Source organism: Plecotus auritus (genome assembly GCF_963455305.1).
Source record: "Plecotus auritus genome assembly, chromosome: 3".
Taxonomy (NCBI): Eukaryota; Metazoa; Chordata; class Mammalia; order Chiroptera; family Vespertilionidae; genus Plecotus; species Plecotus auritus.
The window spans coordinates 9,336,788-9,355,937 of record NC_137772.1 but is presented as its reverse complement, the minus strand read 5'-3'; the positions used below and the strand labels follow the sequence as shown (position 1 = coordinate 9,355,937).

Below are 19,150 nucleotides of genomic sequence, written 5' to 3'. Positions count from 1 at the left end.
TATAATTTACTAGAGGCCTGATGCATGAAATTTGTGCAAGAGGAGGCCTTCCTTCCCCCGGCTGCTGGCACTGGCTTCCCTCTGGCACCCGGGACCTGGGCTTCCCTCCAGCACCCGGGACCCAGGCTTCCCTCCAGCCACTGGCACCCAGGACCGGGGCTTCCCTCGCAGAGGGAGGCCCCGCCCACCTGCTGCAGCACACTGATTGGTGGCCTGGGCCTCCCTCTGCGGGGTGATCATGGGGCGATGGCTGGGCCTGCAACCAATCCCATCGTATCCACCTTAGCTGGCCTGGCGCCAGTGGGTATCATAGTGTGGTCCCGGATGGTTGTTCAGCTGTTCGGCCGTTCGGTCGATTTGCATATTACACTTTTATTATATAGGATATTCAACATTGACTAAATAAAGTCGTATCACCTCAAGATACAGAAAGTCAGGTGTTGTGGGGGAGCAGGATGAATTCTGGAATCCCCGACTTTATCCAGCAACTATGCTGGAGCAGCACTGCATGCTGGGAGAGGGCCTGACCAGTGAGGCTGGGAGGACTCAAGGACTCCATTATAAAGTTAATGAAGTCAGTGGGTCAAGTGCACTTAAAAAAGAAAAAGGATGTGGGAGAAGGAAGGACCATAGCTTAGATATAGAAGACCATGTGATAAACATCAGTACTTACAGAAAAGTGTTCTTTTGGTGGAAACATCCTTCTTCCTTATTGCTGGACTATAGTAGCAAATCTGAGCAGTAGTACAATAGTACTGAGAGCTATAGTAGCAAATCTGAGCGGTAGTACAATAATGCTGAAAGAGTCCTGCCGACTATGGATGCTAACATAGCTTCATTAAGGCCCTCGTTCACTGAAGGTTCTAGCCACCTATTCACATAAATGTTTCCACAAAATTTGCAAAAGATAATTTAGCTGTAATCAGTTTATCTGTTGCCATTCTCTGCTCCAAGTCCCCTCTATCACCATCCTCCCTTGGTAGTGCTAAAATGGCCAGCTCATTTTTAGAACCCAGCTAAGGGAACTGGAATTGGGAATATATTACTTTGGGATTGGGGAGATATATTTATGGGCTTTGCAGTTCTTGCACCTATATTTCTAACTTCCCATGTCCCCAGAACTACCTCTCAACTCTCTCTCAGCTCCCCAGCATCTTATGCCCAGAGGGCCCACAGTCGTATCTCCTTATCAGCCTGTCCTAAGGCATCTGGAAGTATGTGGGGAGTAAAAGAGAAACCAGGATGAAAGGTATATAGTCAGAAGTTACACTATTGAAAATTCTTCTGATCAGCACTTATTTACAGTGAAAAGCAATGGATTCAATTCTCATCAACGTCTTATCAAAACTGTCAATTAAAAAAATTCCATCAACCCTGTGGAAGGGAATGCATTTTCCTTCTCTCTATAGAAAATTGTAAAAATGTCTTCCTTTCAAAAGTCCGTATCCCAGGCTTATCATGAGAAGAACGTCAGTCAAACCCCATTAGGACATTTTACAAAATTAAATGACCAGTAGGTACCCTTCTAAGCAGTCAAGTTTCCCCAAAACAAGGATAATCTGACAAACTGTCACAGCCAAGGGGAGCCTAAGGAGATCTGACAACAACATGTAATATAGTGCCCTGGTAGGGAACAGTAAAGGGTATTAGGTAAAAACTAAGGAAATCTGAACAAAGCATAAACTTCAGTTATAAAAAGGTATCAATACTGGCTCATTCATTGTAACAAATGTACCATACTAATATGAGATGTTAATGATAGCTGAAATTGGGCATGGAGTTTATGAAAACTGCAATTTTTCTGTAAATCTAAAACTGTCCTTTAATAAAGTTTATGAAAAATATAATGTAAAGAAGCAATTAGTGAGTATGCAGCCAAAAGGTAGGGTGTAAAAATTATTACAAAGGTAGGAGAAAGAATTAATAATTTTTAAGGTTATTTTTCTGGATTTTGTGACATTTATGGTGTTATAAACTTTTAAAATTTGTATTTTACTATATTTCTATTTTCATTCTAAAAAAAATCTGTTTTGTATCCAAGTTTATATTTGCAATTTTCTTAAAGAGGTCCCCTAAATTGTGTGAACTTCAGACTCCACAAAACCTGATCACATAGGAATAGTTAGAAAAATGTGTCCAATTCACAAACCAAGTGCCTACGATGTGTAAATACTATACTAGGACTTTGAGGGAATTGGGGGTGTATGGAGATTAACAGGCACTACAGCTTCATGGGAGAGACAGGTATCTGTCTGCTGTAGACGGAGCCTCAAAACAGATTGAGCGACAAGCACCCAGCCACTGATGCCAACCCTTTCTTTAATCATCCACTTACCGAGATCTGGAATTGAAAGCACATTGGCCGTTATTAATTGATGCAGCTCTCCTTCAGATGGCCATGCTCAAAAGCAATGGGTGTAGGAGATCAATAATAATCACAACTTTGCAGTTGGCGATCACAAGTGGGAGCTTTGGAGACAAGACCATTGTCAACCTGTCCCTCAGCTTGTCCCCAAAAGGACTTTGACTCTCTTTAGCTTCTCTAGATTAACCAATCAGTTTTAGGCAGATGTAGATTTGGATCTAGCCAGAATTAGCCACAAAATTTTAAGCTAGCCAAAAACCTAATGGGGTGAGAGCAACTTAAAAAGAGACTCAAACTTCCATTAGGAAATGTGTTCCACTGCAGCCTCCAATCGGCTCTTGTTTGCTTGGCTGAAGAGATGCTTGGATAAAAGAAAGTAGAAAAGGGGTTTACGTCTCCTACTTCTTTCCAAGTCCCCACAACGGAATCCCCAACTATGGAGTCTGGAACCTTCATTAATGAGAACACTGAGGCCTTGGGCTGTCGGTCCTTGCAACACCCTTCTGTGTTAGGTTATTATTATAGGAATAAGACTATTATTATAATAATACTAATACTATTATCCCTGTCTTACAGAGGATGAAGTGGGGCTTAATGCAAAGTAGCTCAACTCCCAAACCTGTGTTCTTAACCACTATGCAATACTGCCTCCCATCATACCCTCTGTCTGATGGTCTCAGGACAGCCCTTCAAACTGTGAAACTTCTGTATGTATAAAAGGCTAATATGCAAAGTGTCCCTTTGGGAGTTCGACCGTGAGTTCGCTCGCTCGCTCGCTATGACATGCACTGACCACCAGGGGGTGGCACGGAACACGGCAGGCAACCAGCAGCAGCAGTGGCATGTGCGTGGCGAGGGAAGGAGGTGGCAGGGAGGCGGGAACCCTGATGGGCCCTGATTGCTGGCTAGGGCCAGGGACCTTACCCATTTAGGAATTTTGTGCACCGGGCCTCTAGTTTTGAAATAATTAGGGAGAAACGTGTGTGTTTTTAAAGTGTCAGGCTGAAAGGAACCTGAGAAAATATTTAGTCTAGCCCTCTATTTCCAGAAGAGGAACCGAGCTTCTGGGGGATGAGGTTGCCTCCCAATGTCAGGACGGCTCTGCCAGAGGGGACGGAATCCAGTTGTGAGCCTTTCCCACTCTGGAGCTGCCAGCCACCGGCACTGAGGGCTGAACCCGGGAGAGGCACGCGTTTGGGAGAAACGCGTTTGGGAGTGGGGAGAGGTAAGGGGGGAGAGCCAGTGACGGTTGTCACACGTTATGAGTTGAATTGTGTCCCCCTCCCGTCCAGATTTATATGTTGACGTCATAACCCCCAGTCCCTCAGGGATGTTATTTAGAGATAGAGTCTTTACAGAGGTAGTCAAGTTAAAATGAGGTCATTGAACCCTAATACAATATGACTGGTGTCCATATAAGGAGAAATTTGGACATAGACACACGCAGAGGGGAAACCATGTGAGGAGACATAGGGAGAAGATGACCATTCCCAGGCCCAAAAGAAAGGCCTGGAACAGATGCTTCCCACACAGCCTTCCGAAGGAACCCCCACGGTTCACACCTTGATGTTGAACTTGCAGACTCCAGAACTTGTGTGACAATGCTTTTCTGTGTTTAAGCCACCCAGTCTGTGGTCCTTTGTTATGGCCGCCCCAGCAAACTGATCCAGCACAGAACTTGGGAAGTGCCCGAGGAGGCACCAGGCTGAAGGACTGGTTGGAGAAGAGGAAAAAGGAGAGGCTAAAATGATGAAATCCTGGGTGGGGAGAAAGAGACCTGGGCAGAGAAACCAAGGATTAGCCAAGTGCAAACCCATCAAAATGAAAGGGGAATCCATTTCTTCTTTAACTGGATGAGTCTAGATCTGGAATATCTCAGTTTAGAAGGGGATCTAGAAGAACACAGCTGTTACAGAGGCCAGTGGAGTGTGGGCTGCCCTCGCATTTACAGTACCACGGTGCCAGCACACTGCGGAGGAAACAATCACTGCCACCAAGTCCAGATATTCTGGAGAGGTGAGGAGAGCCAGGGAAAGTCCTCAGTGTATTGCAGGGTGGAGCCAACTTGAGTGTGCTTGCGGCCTCCATGAGCACAGTCATCCCCAGGTACCAGTGGGGGATTGTTTCCACTGAGGATACCAAAATCGGCGATGCTCAGATGGCATGGTGTCTGCATACAACCTGCACACATCCTCTCATATACTTTAAATCACCTCTAGATGACTGACGATACCTAATGCAATGTAAATGCTATGTAAATAGTTATTATGCTGTATTATTTAGGGAATAGTGACAAGAAAAAAAAGTCTGTACGGGTTCAGTACAGATGCACCCATTTTAGGCCTAACTACACAGTACACATCAGCAACATGACTTCATTCCCCCAGAATAGTTTTAATCCATGGTTGACTGAACCTGCTGAACCACTTATACCAAGGCAATATGTTTTCTTTTTTTATTCATCATAAGAAAAAAATTAAAAACTTCATTATACTTATTTCACAGTTTACTATTGCTTTTATTTTGAAACACAAATATATTTTCGTGGTTATTTTCTATGTGCACGCTCTGGAGGCAGGTTGCCTGAGTTCCAAGAGTAGCTTTGCCCTCACTAGCATTCAGCCTTTCTGTGCCTCAGTTTTCTCATCTGTAAAAGGGGAATGATGACAGCACCTACTTCATACGATTATGAAGATTCAATAAGATAATGTGAGTGAAGGGTTTCAATAAACGGTATCTGTCATTACCAGAGGCGTTTATTATAACAAGAATTCCTCTCAAGACTCAGATTCAAAGTGTACTAGATAACAGCCCTCCGCCCGATGCTGGGCACAAGCATCGCTGGGACTGGGACCACCGTGATTAGAGGGTAAGGCTTCTAGCAGGCCTCGGGCGCCAAGAGGAACAATAACATTTGGGATACCAGCCTGAAAATAAATTGCATTGGCCTCTGAAAACCCCCAAATAGGTATTGCATGGACGTAGAACCCCTGCAAACCTCACAGCCAGGAAGAGGAGGGTGGAGGGACCCCAGGAACTTGGAGGATGAATACTGCTCTTGAGCAATGTCTTCAGCTCTAACTATACCCCGCCGATAAATCGCCCAGGGTTGCTTCATGTCCAGGGCGTTGCAGAACTCCAGACCAGTCCTCCTGGCCAGCGGCTGTGTCAAAACCCTGTGGGGAATGTGGTGAAATTGGGTTAAAAGGGGTCGTGCACGTGGGTGCCAAAGAAAATAGGAAAGGAAAGCTTTGGGGCCGTCAGGGCCCCTTCTGCAGAAGAAGCTCTCCCGCATCTTCACTCACGCAGAGGTGAGTGAAGATGCGACAGAGCTCTCCAGGGCCCGCGGACCAGCAGACCCCAGAGCTGGCGGGGCTCCTGTGCTGAGGCACCACAATTACCCTTTGCCCTTCCTCGGATTCCTTACGCAATCAGGCAAGTTCAGGGGACTCGAGCGCATCCGCCCGCCCATGCCCCGCACCCTCCCGCCCGCCGCACGCTGGCTGCCTGCGCGACACACGCGCGCCTACGTGGGAAAGCGGGCACGCGGGGGGCGGGGCCTGGGTGGGAGCGCGGCGGGGCGGGGCGGGGCCTGAGGGGCGGGGCGGGGCGGGCGCGGCTCGCGCAGCAGCATCAGCCCGCCCCCGCGGCAGCAGAGGCTGGTGCGCAGCCAGCGCGCAGAGGTGACGGCGGCGCCTTTAAATAGCATCCGGAGCAGGCGCGGGGCAGCCAGTGGTCTGCGGTGACAGCCGGCGGCGTAGCGGCCGGGCCAGCCGAGGAGGTGAGTGCTCCTGCCGCCGGGAGCTGCGTGCGTTCCCGCTGCGGCGCCCGTGGGCTCCGCGGAGGTGCCGGGCTTAGGCTGCCCCGCCGGCCCGAGCCCGAGAGACGGCGGCCACAGCGGAGGCGCGTGAGCAGCCGCTCGGTTCGTCGGGACTTTCCGCTTTTACGGCCTCTGCCCGGCGGCTGCCCTGCCCGCAGCTGCGGAGGCCTCGGAGCCGCCGCCTCCTGTGCCTGAGGCGGGGATGCCCGCACGGGCGAGGCGCTGGTTCACCGTGGGGTCCGGTGACGTGCGCCGCGGGTCCGGCCCCTTGTTTGTGCGGCGGCGGGGACCGGCCCGGCCTGGACGAGCCTGAGCTTCAGACGCAAGGAGTTGATCCCGAGAGGCAGGTATCGGTGGTCTCTCGGCCACGCCATCCCTCCTGCACCCGCGGATATGCTCCAACCGCGCAGGGAAGCCCCGCAGCCGGAGCCGGACTGCCCGCTTCTCCTGCCTCTGCTGATGGCCCCGGCGAGGAGCGCCTGCAGAGGGTCAGACGCAGCATCCAAAGCCGGTTGCCATGTGTAGCACCCTCGCGGTGTCTCTGAGGAGTGCGGGAAGCCTCTGCGCCGAGCCCTGAGGGGGCCATTGATTAAGGAGCCTGGCTTTTTTTTTTTTTTTTTTTTTTAATTAACTAACAAGCAGAGATGATAGCTACTACATGGCTTCGTAGACGGGGAGTGCTGATGGATGACTTGAGTGAACAGTGCTAAAACCTAGAGACAGGTGCTGGGGTAATCGGGTGTCATTGCAACCCCCTTCCCACCCACTCACGTTCAAGGTTATGGCGCTTAATTAAGACTATTGTACAAGTGCCCTTTGTCTTCTAAAGTTAAGACTTTAAGGTCCTTTGGGGGCAGACCTATCCGAAGTGCCCCCGCTGTCAATACCCTTCCTTTTATGTACGGACCTTTGCATAGCATGAGAGAAGCTGGTTAAATCTCACAGTTTTCTGACACAGATTTCACCTGTTTTCCCAGTGTAAACCATTATTTCTAAACACAAAGCCAGTCTTCTGGTTGATTCTGCAGGTGGAGGTGGAGGTAGCCAGTTAGAGTGGCTGAAAACTTAAGGTTGGAGTTGACAGTCTGCTTTGGGTGTGCTTGAGAAGGGGGGCGGAGAGAGGAGCTTTTTAAAGGAACCCCGCTTCCCTTCCCTTCAGCGTTTGTTGTCTTGTCCTGACTCAACTGGGAGAGGCCCTTCCCAGCCTAAATCTTGGCTCCTCATTTGTGAAAAGACTAATGAGCATTAGACTAACGTCTTTCAGGAGCTAAAATTCTGGATTGGAAAAAATAATCCTTAAAAGCAGCACACCTTACCTCCCTCCCTTAAAATAATATAGATATATTATAGATCATATACTATAGACCTCTATTTTCTGCACTTACTGTAAACAGAAAAGACTTTTATAAAAAAATAAAAAGAAAATCAACCTTCCCCCAGATTATAGTATTGTGGTATACTTTCTTCCTGTCTCTATTAATGCCTATTTTTATTATTATTACAGGCAGCCCGACTCAAGAGAAATCCCTTGGCTTTGTAGGCTTTGGCATTTAATGGATAGATAGTCGTGACATATGCGGGGGGACAGGTGTGTAGTTATACCGCACAGGCAGAGTTTCCATGGCTGTGTCTGCTTTTGGATGAAGCCTGGAATAACTGAAAGTGAACCAGCTGGCCACAGTGTCATGGTTAAGGCCCAGGTCTTGCCACATCTTTCATTCTGATGTTGCCGTCTTGTGGACGTTTGTGTGTTTGAGGAGGGCTTGGGGAAAGATCATATGGTTTTGTCATTACAGCCGGGAATTTCCCCATCTCTCTCCCTTCCCGTTTCACTTTTCTGGAAAGAGCAAGACTATAGGGATAGGAGTAATTTCTAGATGTTGATACTCTCTAACCTTAGAGAAAGGGATAATTTTGTCCATTATTCTTTTGCATTTACTGTCTCTTCTGACCAAATCCTGTTGAGTTAGAATGCATTAACAATGTTTTAGGAATGATCTCCCTCGGATGATGCCATGAATTAGAGAACCGTGTTACAAAATACAAAAGAATATGGTTGTTGTTTTTTTAAGGCAACTCAAAACTGTTGGTATCCACCCTAAGGCCATTCAAGCCTTACTCCCTGACAGGCTGTGGTTAGTCAGGTGGTAGATTGAAGGTGCCAGAGTTTTTACTAAACACTGGAGTCCCACTGGCGGTCAGACAAACACCTGGGGTCACTTTGACACTCACGCCTGGAGACCAAGTCTCAGCGGACAGAGCTGATCCGAAGCTGCTGGTAGTTGAGTTTCAACATTCTAGTACTTGAGGGGCTTCTGAGAGCTTTGAAAGAAAGACAAGCCCTGAAGCAGTAGCTGGACTTTATGAACTATAAGTAGAGGCAATTTTATCCGTGTTTGTGGCCACGACTCTGAGATTGTCATTGTATCTGCAATTCCTTACCCGACATGCTGCATGCCAACTCATAAAGTTTGGGTTGTGGAAGGCCAAGGTGACACATACTTTGAAACAACTGCTCATACCATAGTGAGAAGAGAAAACTAGCACAACATCTTAGTTACGGTCATTTCTCTGCTTTTTTACATCCTGAAATCTGGAAGTTGTTGAGTGTGTTGGAGACGGCACAGTATTCCGTTGGGGGTGACCTTTGTGGAGTCTAGAGGGGAGAAATGGGATGGAGCGTTCCCTGGGACGTGGCTGGCAGGACAGATGGATGGAGGACATGTTCTTGGGACAGAGACTTCGGTGGAGTGAGGACTCCACTCCTCTGTGCGGCCTGCCTCCCCAGAAGACATTCGGCTGGAGGCACACGTCCTATTGCCAGAATCTGAGATTTCAGAACCGGTGGCTCAGTCTGGTTCTCCGGGCTAATGCTCTTCGTGAATTAGTTGCCAGTCTTCTCTTCACATTTTAAATAAAAATGTGAAAGCTCTCCATTATCTAAATCAAAACCATTTGCCTCAGAAAAGCTATATATAACATATAATTTTATATTACATACTTACATTATAATAGGGATCTATGCTTATTATAGAAAATTGGGGAACTATAAAATTAAGGTTTTAAAGAGATTCAGTACTATTAACATTTCTGTATATTTCCTTTTTCTTTTCTCTAAATATATTTTTAAAATTTTAAACATATATTTTATGTTGAAGATAAAATCTTTGATAATTTAATTTTAATGGCCTAAAGTGTATTTTGAATATTTTTTTATGTTTTAATGTATCTTTTAGAAATTAGGGCACATTCTGCTTTGAAGCTGTTGAAATTGACTGTTTTGAACATTATTTTTATTAATGAATGGTTTTAATGTACTTTTGGGTTCCTGTGTTCTAGTCAAAAGCTGTTAAAATAAAGATTTCATGGTTTGGAAAGATAAGTGGTAAGAAGTGAGGGCCTCATGGGAATTGCCTTTTGCACCATTTCCTCATCCCGGGAGGGATTTCTGATACATGTACTATCTGTCCACTTGCACAGTTCTGGCACTTGGCCCTCGGGTTTGTTGAGGGAGCCATGTCCCTATACATAAGGCTGATATGCCCTGAATACGTTCTTTATTTTATTAACCAAAAAGGGAAAGTGGCTGCAGGAACTGGTCTCTCCCTCAGCTGACCGACATGGTGGCCACAGGCTGAGCCTGGGCAGTCCGGGGCAGGGTAGGTGGTGATAACACAGACAGTACCGGGCACTGTTCGCAGGGCTTCGGAGGTGCTCACTCGGGGACTCAGCTCTGTTGGTGGGTCCTACTGTTACCCATCGTTTACAAAAGGTAAAAGAACAGGTGCAGAGGTCAAATCACCCAACCCAGGTTGAACCTCGGCTGTCCGGCTTCAGGGCTAGCGCTCCTGAGGCCTGGTTCTTCCAGATGAGCCAGCAGGTGGCAAGACTGAGGACGGGGCTGCTGCCTCCTCCGTGTCACTGCTACTTGATTTCTCCAGCCTCATTTGCACTCTGTCTTAGGCCACGAGACGGGTGTAAACGACCACAGAGGTGGACTCAGCTTGGTTCTGTGAGTGATAAGATCTGCTGCACACTGTTTACTTCCTGGGAGTTAGAGAGTGAAGGGCTGGGCCTGCCCTGGAAGTTGGTCCTGTGAGGCTGGAGAACAGCGGAGACTGGTGATTAACGCATCGTGTGCGGAAGGAGAGCACGTGGGGTGGGAACGGGGACCCCGGCTTAGCGGGATGGAGGAGCGTCGCTCACTTACGTGGGAGATTGGCCCCACCATGGCACGTGGGATTGCTTTCTGCTGCATCCCTTGTTGTTGTTGTTTTGTTTGATTTTGTTGTTTTTTTTTTTTTTTTTTTTTTTATCAGAAACAGACCTTCTCAACAAGTTCTAAATCATGCTGAAAACGTTTAATCGTTGAGAGACTGGGATTGAGAATTTCCAGGGTTTGAAGGCAGGGTGTTATGGCTGCTTTCCCCCAGCACGATTTTAAGCAGAACCCCAATGTATAAAATAAGTAAAGGCGGGGCTGCGATGGTTGGAGGGGGCAAGGCGCTGGGAGTCCCAGGCCACACCGACGCGGAGGCACTCAGGACAGCCCAGCTCCCTCGGCTGAGCCGTCACTGGCGCAGGGCCGGGTGCCTCGGCCCCTCTGACGCAGCCGTGTCCCCGCGGGCATGACACAGTGGAGTTTGTTCTGAGCCCGGTGCCTGTCTGAGGCCTGGCTGGACCTTGGCGTTTTCTTTATTTGTGCCCCCACATCCAGTCAGTCAGGTCGGCAGGTTCTGCTTATTCTAACTCACACTCTGTACCAAACTGCCGGACACATGCCCACTTCTCCCTCTCGTCCTCAGTGTCGCCAGCCTGGTCCAGAGTCTGTCACCTCTAGCAAGGCCCTCAGTTTAAGAAAGGGGGAGGGGGTGCCTTTTCCACGCAGAGCTCTGGTCAGATACCCGCTCTGCACAGAGCCGTCCAGCGCTCCTGTGAGGCCTCACGTCTTCAATGAGCTTGGCGGTCAGGGCTTCTAGAGTTTAGTTCCAACCTGCTGTTTCCCTTGCTTCCCAAACCACCACATCCTGGGGCCTTCGGAGCACGGAGTCTCCAGCACAAGGCCAGCCAAGGCCTCTGCACCCCTGGGGGCACTAACCCCCCCACCCCCCAGCCTTCCGTGGCCTGGAAGGGCCTCCCGGGCCTGCATACCCAGCTCAACCTGTCAGCAGGGACGTTCCTCCCCCGCCCCCATTCCTCATGGCCCTGCGCCTCAGAGGCACTTGCCTGGAGCCACTCACTGTCCTCAGACTCCAGGTCACTCCCTGGACCCCTAGGCTGACATTCAGCCAGCGGGGGGGGGGGGGGGGGGAGGGAGGAGGCCAGCAAGCACAGTGGTGACAGTGCTGAAATACTCCCGGACCCGTCAGAAAATGGCCGCAGCCCTAATTCAGAAACGGGGGCGAGGGGGTGAGGCAGGGGGTGGTTCATGCCTGGCCTGCAGAGGGTCTCCTGAGCCCTGATCTGGGCATTGGCGTTCTTCCCGTTGGTGGATGCCCCCCTCCTCTGTCCGGCATTTGACTTTTCAGGGGTGCATATCTTGTTTCCCCAGTTAAACGCCCAGCCACCCTCCAGGCTCCGGCTACTCCTTGTCATGGTCCAGGGCCTAGGGGGAGACCGGGCCTCAGTGTTCAGCAGCATGTAACATGGGGCCTTAATGTCGGAGAGGACTCGGTACTGGCTGCTGGTTGCTTGAGACCCGGAAACATTCTGGTGGTCGATGTTCCCTAGAAGGGTCGCTGGCAGAAATGTTCATTTAAATGTTCCTGTTTGTATGTGGCCACGCCGGGCAAGCTTAGGTCTCCAGAGCAGGGCCTGTGCTCCGTGGCCTTCGGTTCTGCTGGAGCCGCAGGTGGTGTGGGCTTTGCAGGATGTGTGGGTGGGGGCGGGGGAGGGGAGGAGGAGATCAGTGTCAAGGTCTCGATTAGCTTACATATCTGTACCGTAGTCTTCGATGACCTGGTATTCCTACTTAGATCACACCTTGCTTCCGGGCCTCCACAGCTCTTGGTTCTTCCTGTAGGACAATTGCCCACATTGTGCCTCATTCGGCTTCCCAGACGGCCCAGGTGAGGAGCTGGCGGGACCTTGCCTGTCACGCAGTCCAATCCACCACCTCACCGAGGATGGCACCAAGATCCAGAGGGTGTGGCTGAGCCGCCCAGAAACAGGCTAGACTGCGAGGACAGTGCCAGTCTGCTCTCTGCTGACACGAGTCAGAGACGAACGCCGCCGCCCAGGCCGGAGCCTCTCCAGCGTTCAGGGAGCCTGACGATGCTCAGCCCGGAGGCAGGGGCTGGCGCTGTGGGGTCCCCAGGACACACCTCAGATGAGGCCAGCCCTGATGCTGCTGCAGCCCCAGGCCACGGTTCTCCTTCCCCCAGAGCAGCCGCAGGCCACGTGGGCAGGTGACAGGTGCAGTGTCCTGCGCTCTCCCCTCCATCCTGGGGTGATGTTCAAGGGCTGTGTCTCCCTCCCCATGGAGAGCCTGTTTGCAGGCCTTGGTGGGGCTGCTCCCCTGCCCAGTTAGCAGTTCTGTTTATTATGCCCATGGTTGGGAGCAGCCAGAGACCAGCCAGGCCAGTGATCAGAGAGGTTGCAGGTACTGCTCAGGAGATGGGGGGCCAATCCCACAGTGGAGGGGGAGGGGTGCCCCCAATGGGTGGGGGTAGACCATCCATTAGAGTGCAGGGTGGATATACTAGGATTTCTGTAGATCCTTATTTTTTAGCTTTCTTTTTAAATTTATATTTTATAGAAATATATGTGCATAGCTTATATGTAAATGCACTTATATATTAGGGATGCATTTTATTTTCAGCACTTAGTGACTTTCGCTTTATTTTTTTTTATTAAGGTATTATATGTGTACATACCTTTTTTTTTTTATAATATATTCTATTGATATTTCACAGAGAGGAAGGAAGAGGGATAGAGAGCTAGAAACATCGATGAGAGAGAAACATCAATCAGCTGCCTCCTGCACACCTCCCACTGGGGATGTGCCCGCAACCAAGGTACATGCCCTTGACCGGAATCGAACCCGGGACCCTTCAGTCCGCAGGCTGACGCTCTATCCACTGAGCCAAACCGGTTTCGGTTATATGTGTACATATCTTACCATTGCCCCCCCACCACCCCACTCCCATACATGCCCTCACCCCCCAATTAGGGATGCATTTTACTTATTATTTTGGGTGCATTGTCAAAAGTTTAGGAAATCAGAAAATTACCTCCTTCTCTACTATTTTTCCAAGAAGACTCAGTTTGTCAGTTTAGGGGATACAAACTGCTTTGTGAAACCAGGCTGTGATCCTTGTTCTCGTGGTCTCTGACCTTAGGTGAGTCAGGTGACATCCAGAGTGTGCTTTGCTTTTGGATCCAAAAACTTGACAATGTGGAGGTCTCATTAGGACGTGATTGTTTTTTCTGTGTTGACGTAGATTGGGAACTCTATATATATACGTATTTGCAGTTTGAATACATGGACTTTTTCTTACATGACAATTAAATGCCAGGCTGGTTGGCCACGCTAAGTCAATATTTAAGTTGGCTTTCTTTGTTTTAGACCTTCAGGCAGCTGGTGGGAGGCAGTGTGTGCACTGGCCCGATCTGCTCCCCGCAGGTGAGCGCTCAGGCTGTGGGAGCCTGGAGCTGGAGTGGCCTCAGAGGTAATGATAGGATGTTTGGGATTTGCCTTAAAATCCTTTTTAAAAAGGGATCAAATGAAACAATATTAGCAAAATGTTGATTTTTTTTAAAATATATTTTTTTTATTGATTTCAGAGAGGAAGGGAGAGGGAGAGATAGAAACATCCATGTTGAGAGAGAATCATCGATCCGTATGCCTTCTACTGGGGATGGAGGCCTCAACCCAGGCACGTGCCCTTGACCGGAATCGAACCCGGGACTCTTCAGTCTGCAGGCTGATGCTCTGTCCACTGAGCCAAACCCGCCAGGGCAAAATGTTGATCACTATTAAAGCTGAGGTCATGGGTGCGTGGTGGCTATAATACTGCTCTGGCTGCTTTTGAATAGATTTGGAAATTTCCGTAATAAAAGTTTTAACCAAACATAAAGGAAACGAGACTCAAACTAGTGTCACCCAAGTAGGTAATAGGCAGACGGGACAATCTCTTCTTCCTTCTTTCCCTTCTTTAGACAAACACTGGCCTATTATTCTATAACTCTCTCACCTGAGTGATTTGTTTTGTGTTCACTCCCCCTGGGGCCAGCCCCGTCATCTTATAGTTACCTGGACGCTTGGTGTAACTCTAGCCCATGTCCCGTGGTTGTCACCTGCACCTCCCATATCCCTCCTCATACAGTGAGCTAAACCCTGGCTAACCTCTCCTCTGCTTCACATCCCTCCTCCAGCACCTCCGAGGGCTTGGGCAGAGCTGCTGGATTTAGAGGTCATCTCTCCAGGCTCTGGTGGGTCCCGAGGCGCCACGCAGCCTGAGAATACTTTGTGGGTTCCATTCGCTTCTGCTTCTTAGGGTCACGGCGGTTCTCTGCTGAAGAGCGGAGCTCGCTGTCCTCTCCGGCGACAGGTCTGTCTTTGTGTCCTGCCTTCCACCTACCCTGTTCTGCCGAGCCCTTTCTCCAGTTTTTCAGGCCCTCTGAAACCACGGTCTATTTTAAGAGGTGTAAGTAACCCTACCCAACCTGTGTCCCCTCAGCCTCCTTACCCAGGTCACTGACATCTGATCATGGTGACTTCTTCCAGCCCTAAGGACTGGGTCTCTTCTCCGCTTCCCGCACAGGCCTGGCCCTGCCAGGGACCTGAGGAGTCCGTGAACGACCCGCGGCTGCCTGCGGCCAGCCTCCTGCTGCCAGCTGCGTCTTAGCCTGTGGACAGGGTGCTGTCCTGGGAGAGAGGCAGGGTGTCCTTGGCCTCTGGTTCAGGACACAATTGTTCCTGACCCCCCTGCCCTGCGGCCTCCTCTTTGCTCCCCGCACCCCCACCTGTCCCTGCCGGTTCCCACCTGGCCTGCTTCCACGGGCTCTGCGGCCAGCCCTCCCTGCCTCTGCATCCCGGCGGCTCCTTCAGTCCTCACGGTCTGTCCGTACTGGTGACTGTCCTCACTGAAGGCAGAGGGCCCTGCAAGTGCCGTGTCCTCATGCTGATGGCCTCCTGCCTGCGAGGGACTCACTAGGAGGTTTGGTTCCCCTGAGGTTTTCAGAGTGTTGTGTGATTCTTTGCAGTGGGACCCTTACGTGGAAGGTGCCCACATAGCAGGTCAGTGGCTGCACCAGGGCCCAGCACAGGGCAGATGGTGAGAGCTGGATGTGTACTTGGCGGGAGGGGCTGATTCCTCCTGCTTCCTCTGCTAGGGCAGGTTGCCGCCCGAAGCCCTTTCTGAGCAGGTGGCAAATATGTAAATACCAGAAGAAATGGACTGACCTAGTTAGAGCTTCTTTATCTTATTTGTAAAAATATAGCAAAGTTCAAAGAATAATAAAATCATAAAGCAGGTACCACGTGCCCACCACATCGGATTGATGCTTTTTAACATGGATGGTGTGCCCTGCGGTCGCCTATGGTGCTGGGGGTGGGAGGGATCCTGAGTCAGGGTTCCTGGCCATCCTCTGCCTTCTCCAGCCTCGTCCCCGAGGTGCCCCATGGCATTGGCCAGGGAGGAGGCACCGCTTTCCTCAGCGCCCACTCCCGTCTCTCCCCGAGGCCCACACCGGCGGCAGCAGCGAAGCTGATCCAAGATTTGGTAGCTCATCGTGGTTACTGCCAGTTCCTAGAACACAAATCGAATGTTTTGCATTTGAATCTAATGTTCTTTCCACCTTTCTGTGCTGTCTCTCTATTCACCGCTGGAGGTGAGCAGCTTTGAACAAAGTATCCAGTGGACCCCAGACTTGGGTGCCTCCTGTGTGTGCAGCTCCTCAAACAAACGGGCCCACTCCCCTCCGTGGAGAAGAGTCCTGCCTCCAGGCCCAGCTCTGGCCACTGGGAAAGGACATCTGTCCCCTTCCCTGTGCGGTGATTCTCCCTCCTCTCGCGGAGCCTCTTGTGTTGGGGTCGGCTTTGGTTTCCCGCAGACCAGGAAGGGTGTCTCTCCCCCTGCATCTCCAGCTATTATCATAACAGGCTCTACTGTGTTGCCCAACAGCTCCCAACATTGGTGTCAACTTCTTTAGCAGGCAGACCTGCAGGTGCGATTAGGCCTCTTCCTGTGCCGCATGCCAACTGAAATACCACGCCTCCTGGGGACCAGGTGGCGGCCAGGCAGCTGCACCTACAGAAGCCTCTGCGTCTTGTTCCTGCAGGGGGTGGGGCCAGCCTGACTAGCAGGTCTCTTGTCCCCATCCGATGGAGCAGGGCCGCTGCCCGAGGCGCCTGCTGGTCCACGCCTGCTCCCCTCGCCCGCTCTGACCAGCCACATCCCTGCCTTGTCCCGACATGTGCACCGAGATCGCTCAACAGCATCAAAGCACTGGTAGAGGACCAGTGGAAACATCTTGTTTCTCTTCGGAATTTTCTTGAGTGGGACCCTCTCTAAAAATCAATAAAAACATATCCTCAGATGAGGATTAAAAAGACACACACACAGGATTCGGTAGCTAAATGGATATAGATGGGGGAAATAGATGAAGTTGGAGGGCTACATTTTTGAGCGTGGGAGAATGCCGTGGAGCAGTGATGAGGAGACGAGGGTAGACAGGAAGGAAGGAATTCCATCCTCTCCCCCGGTTCTCTGGGCACGCTGGCCAAGGCACCGCCTCGCCATGGCAGTAAACTTTAGCTCCATAGCAGTAAAATTTAGCTCCATAGCATAAAATTAACCTGCTGTCCCGCACAGAGGCTGCTCTGTGCTGCCGTCATTAGGCGTGTCCTGACTATAATTACCATCTCCCAAGTGGATGTCCAGGACAGGCCCTCATGTCTGTGTTGCAGAGAGAAGGCAGGAGAACCATATGGTTGGGTTTTGTCCCCTGGAGAATGTTGGGCAGTCCTGTCCTCCGCATTCCTTACATCTCCCAGTGCCACCCACCAGCCCTCGGCATCCCTGGAGCCCTGCCTTGACCCAGCTCCCGGGCTGTGCCTCTGGCTTGGCGGAGCCTCTCTTCCGACACAGGAAATTCGCTCCCAGAAGCTGGGGGCAGCCCCGGTGTCGGGCTCTGGGCTTGCGCCCTTCTGGCATTTGCTGTTCCACTTCAGAAAGGCATTTGTCCACGCCGTTCCCTTCCCCGTGGGCAGGCGTGGTTTGTTTTAAACTAACCCGCAGTCAGAGGTCTGAATGTATGTCCAAATGTCTGCTAAGGAGAAGAGAGGCCCCTTGTCCTTGGATTACTTGGGTTATTTGAGGAATAATGGGAAGAAGGCAAGGCACTATTTTTAAAAAATCATCTTTATTACTAAAAGTACTGCAGATGAATACCTCCCCCCATTGAAAGACGCCGTCTTTATGTGGACTCTCAGTCGGTGGCTTGAACCTCTTTTCCATCCACGTCACCTGCAGCTGCTTCACTCCCTCCAGCAGGGACCCCCGCAGCTCCGAGGGTGCGGAGGAGGGGGCTGAGGTGGGGGGATGCTTTGGATTCCCCTTCTCTTTGGAGACTCTGCTCTATGAATATACCCTCCCGGGCTTACAGTGGAGAGTTGGTCAGAATCACAGAGGGTCATTCATGACTCAGTGAACGTTTCTGGAGCACCTGTCTGGGCAAGGCACTGTGATGAGTGCCAAAGGCATATGGAGACAGATGGGAAGGGCGCTGGCCCCGGGGGCAGAGAGGCATCTCCCGAGAAGTAGACACGCCCCGAGTGTAAGGTGGGACGAGCTAGGGGCCACTCAGGGCCCAAGTACTCCTCAGTGAGGAAGGACTGTGCGCTCTGGCCAGGGCCTGTAAGAGGTGATTACGGAAAGTGGCCTCTGGCCTATTTGGGGAGGATGTGGGCCTGTCCAGCAGGCCAGGGCATGGAGCTGCAGTGAAGGAGACAGGGAAGGTGGAGGTGGTAGTGGGGAGTGCAGGGCGCAGGGGGCCGCAGGGAAGACCGGTGGGCGTTGAGGGAGGGCGGGAGTTGGGAGGGGAGTGGAGGTGGTGTGTATCCGTGACCCTGCCTCCCTGGCCGTGGTGAGGTGGGGCCTTGGCCAGCTCGCCCAGAGAACCAGGGGAAAGGATGCAACTTCTCCTCAGGCATAGAGGATGGAACTCCCTCCTGCTAGTCTCGCCTCCCCTCTTCGCCACTGCTCCCCACTTTCTCCCAGGCTCAAAAATTTTGCCCTCTGATTTCATCTGTTTTCCATTTATATCCATTTAGTTACCAAATCCTGGTGTGTGTGTGTGTGTGTGTGTGTGTGTGTGTGTGTGTGTGTATGTGTGTGTGTTTAATCCTCATGATGATATGTTTTTTTATTGATTTTTAGAGAGAGAGAAAGTGGGGAAGAGAGAGAGCGGGGTGGGGGGGAACATCGATGTGAGGGAGAAACATCAATCGATTGCCTCCCATATGCTCCCTGACCAGGAGGAATCAAACCAGGGCACATACCTGCAACCTAGGTACTAGTATATGCCCTGCCCAGGAATCGAACCCACAACCTCTTGATGCCTGGGACGATGCTCCAACCAACAGCCACCTGGACGGGGCCTGGTGTGGTGATGTTGTTTTAACTGATTAAAAAAATGTTATTGTGGTAAAATACGCGTAACATAAAATTTGTCAATTTAACCATTTTAAGTGTACAATTCATTGGCATTAAGTACATTCCCAATGTTATATAGCAATTACCACTTTCTAGTTCCAGCATTTTTCATCATCCCGGACAGAAACTCTACCCCCGCTCCCACCCCCGGCAGTCCTGTCTCTGTGGACGTGCCTGCTCCAGGTCCCTCGTGTAGGTGGAATCACATAACGTCTGTCTTTCTGTGTCTGGCTTCTTTCACTGAGCATTACGTTCTCAAGGTTAAGCCATGCTGTAGCAGGCACCAGGATTTCCTGCTTTTTTAAA

At 50.6% G+C, this 19,150-nt stretch overlaps 1 protein-coding gene across 6 annotated transcripts in view; it reads left to right on the top strand.

Annotated features, from left to right (window-relative positions):
* The window catches only part of ACSL1 (acyl-CoA synthetase long chain family member 1), an 81,931-nt gene that overhangs the window by 10,426 nt on the left and 52,355 nt on the right, over positions 1-19,150 (top strand). The window contains exon 1 of one of the 6 annotated variants that reach the window (XM_080660846.1): positions 5,972-6,146. The exons of 1 other annotated variant lie outside the window; for it this stretch is intronic. The gene's annotated coding sequence lies outside the window, so the exon portion shown is untranslated. Of the gene's footprint in view, positions 1-5,971; positions 6,529-19,150 lie in introns of those variants that run through there. 4 more of the 6 variants (XM_080660856.1, XM_080660849.1, XM_080660851.1 and 1 more) reach the window with 4 other exon arrangements.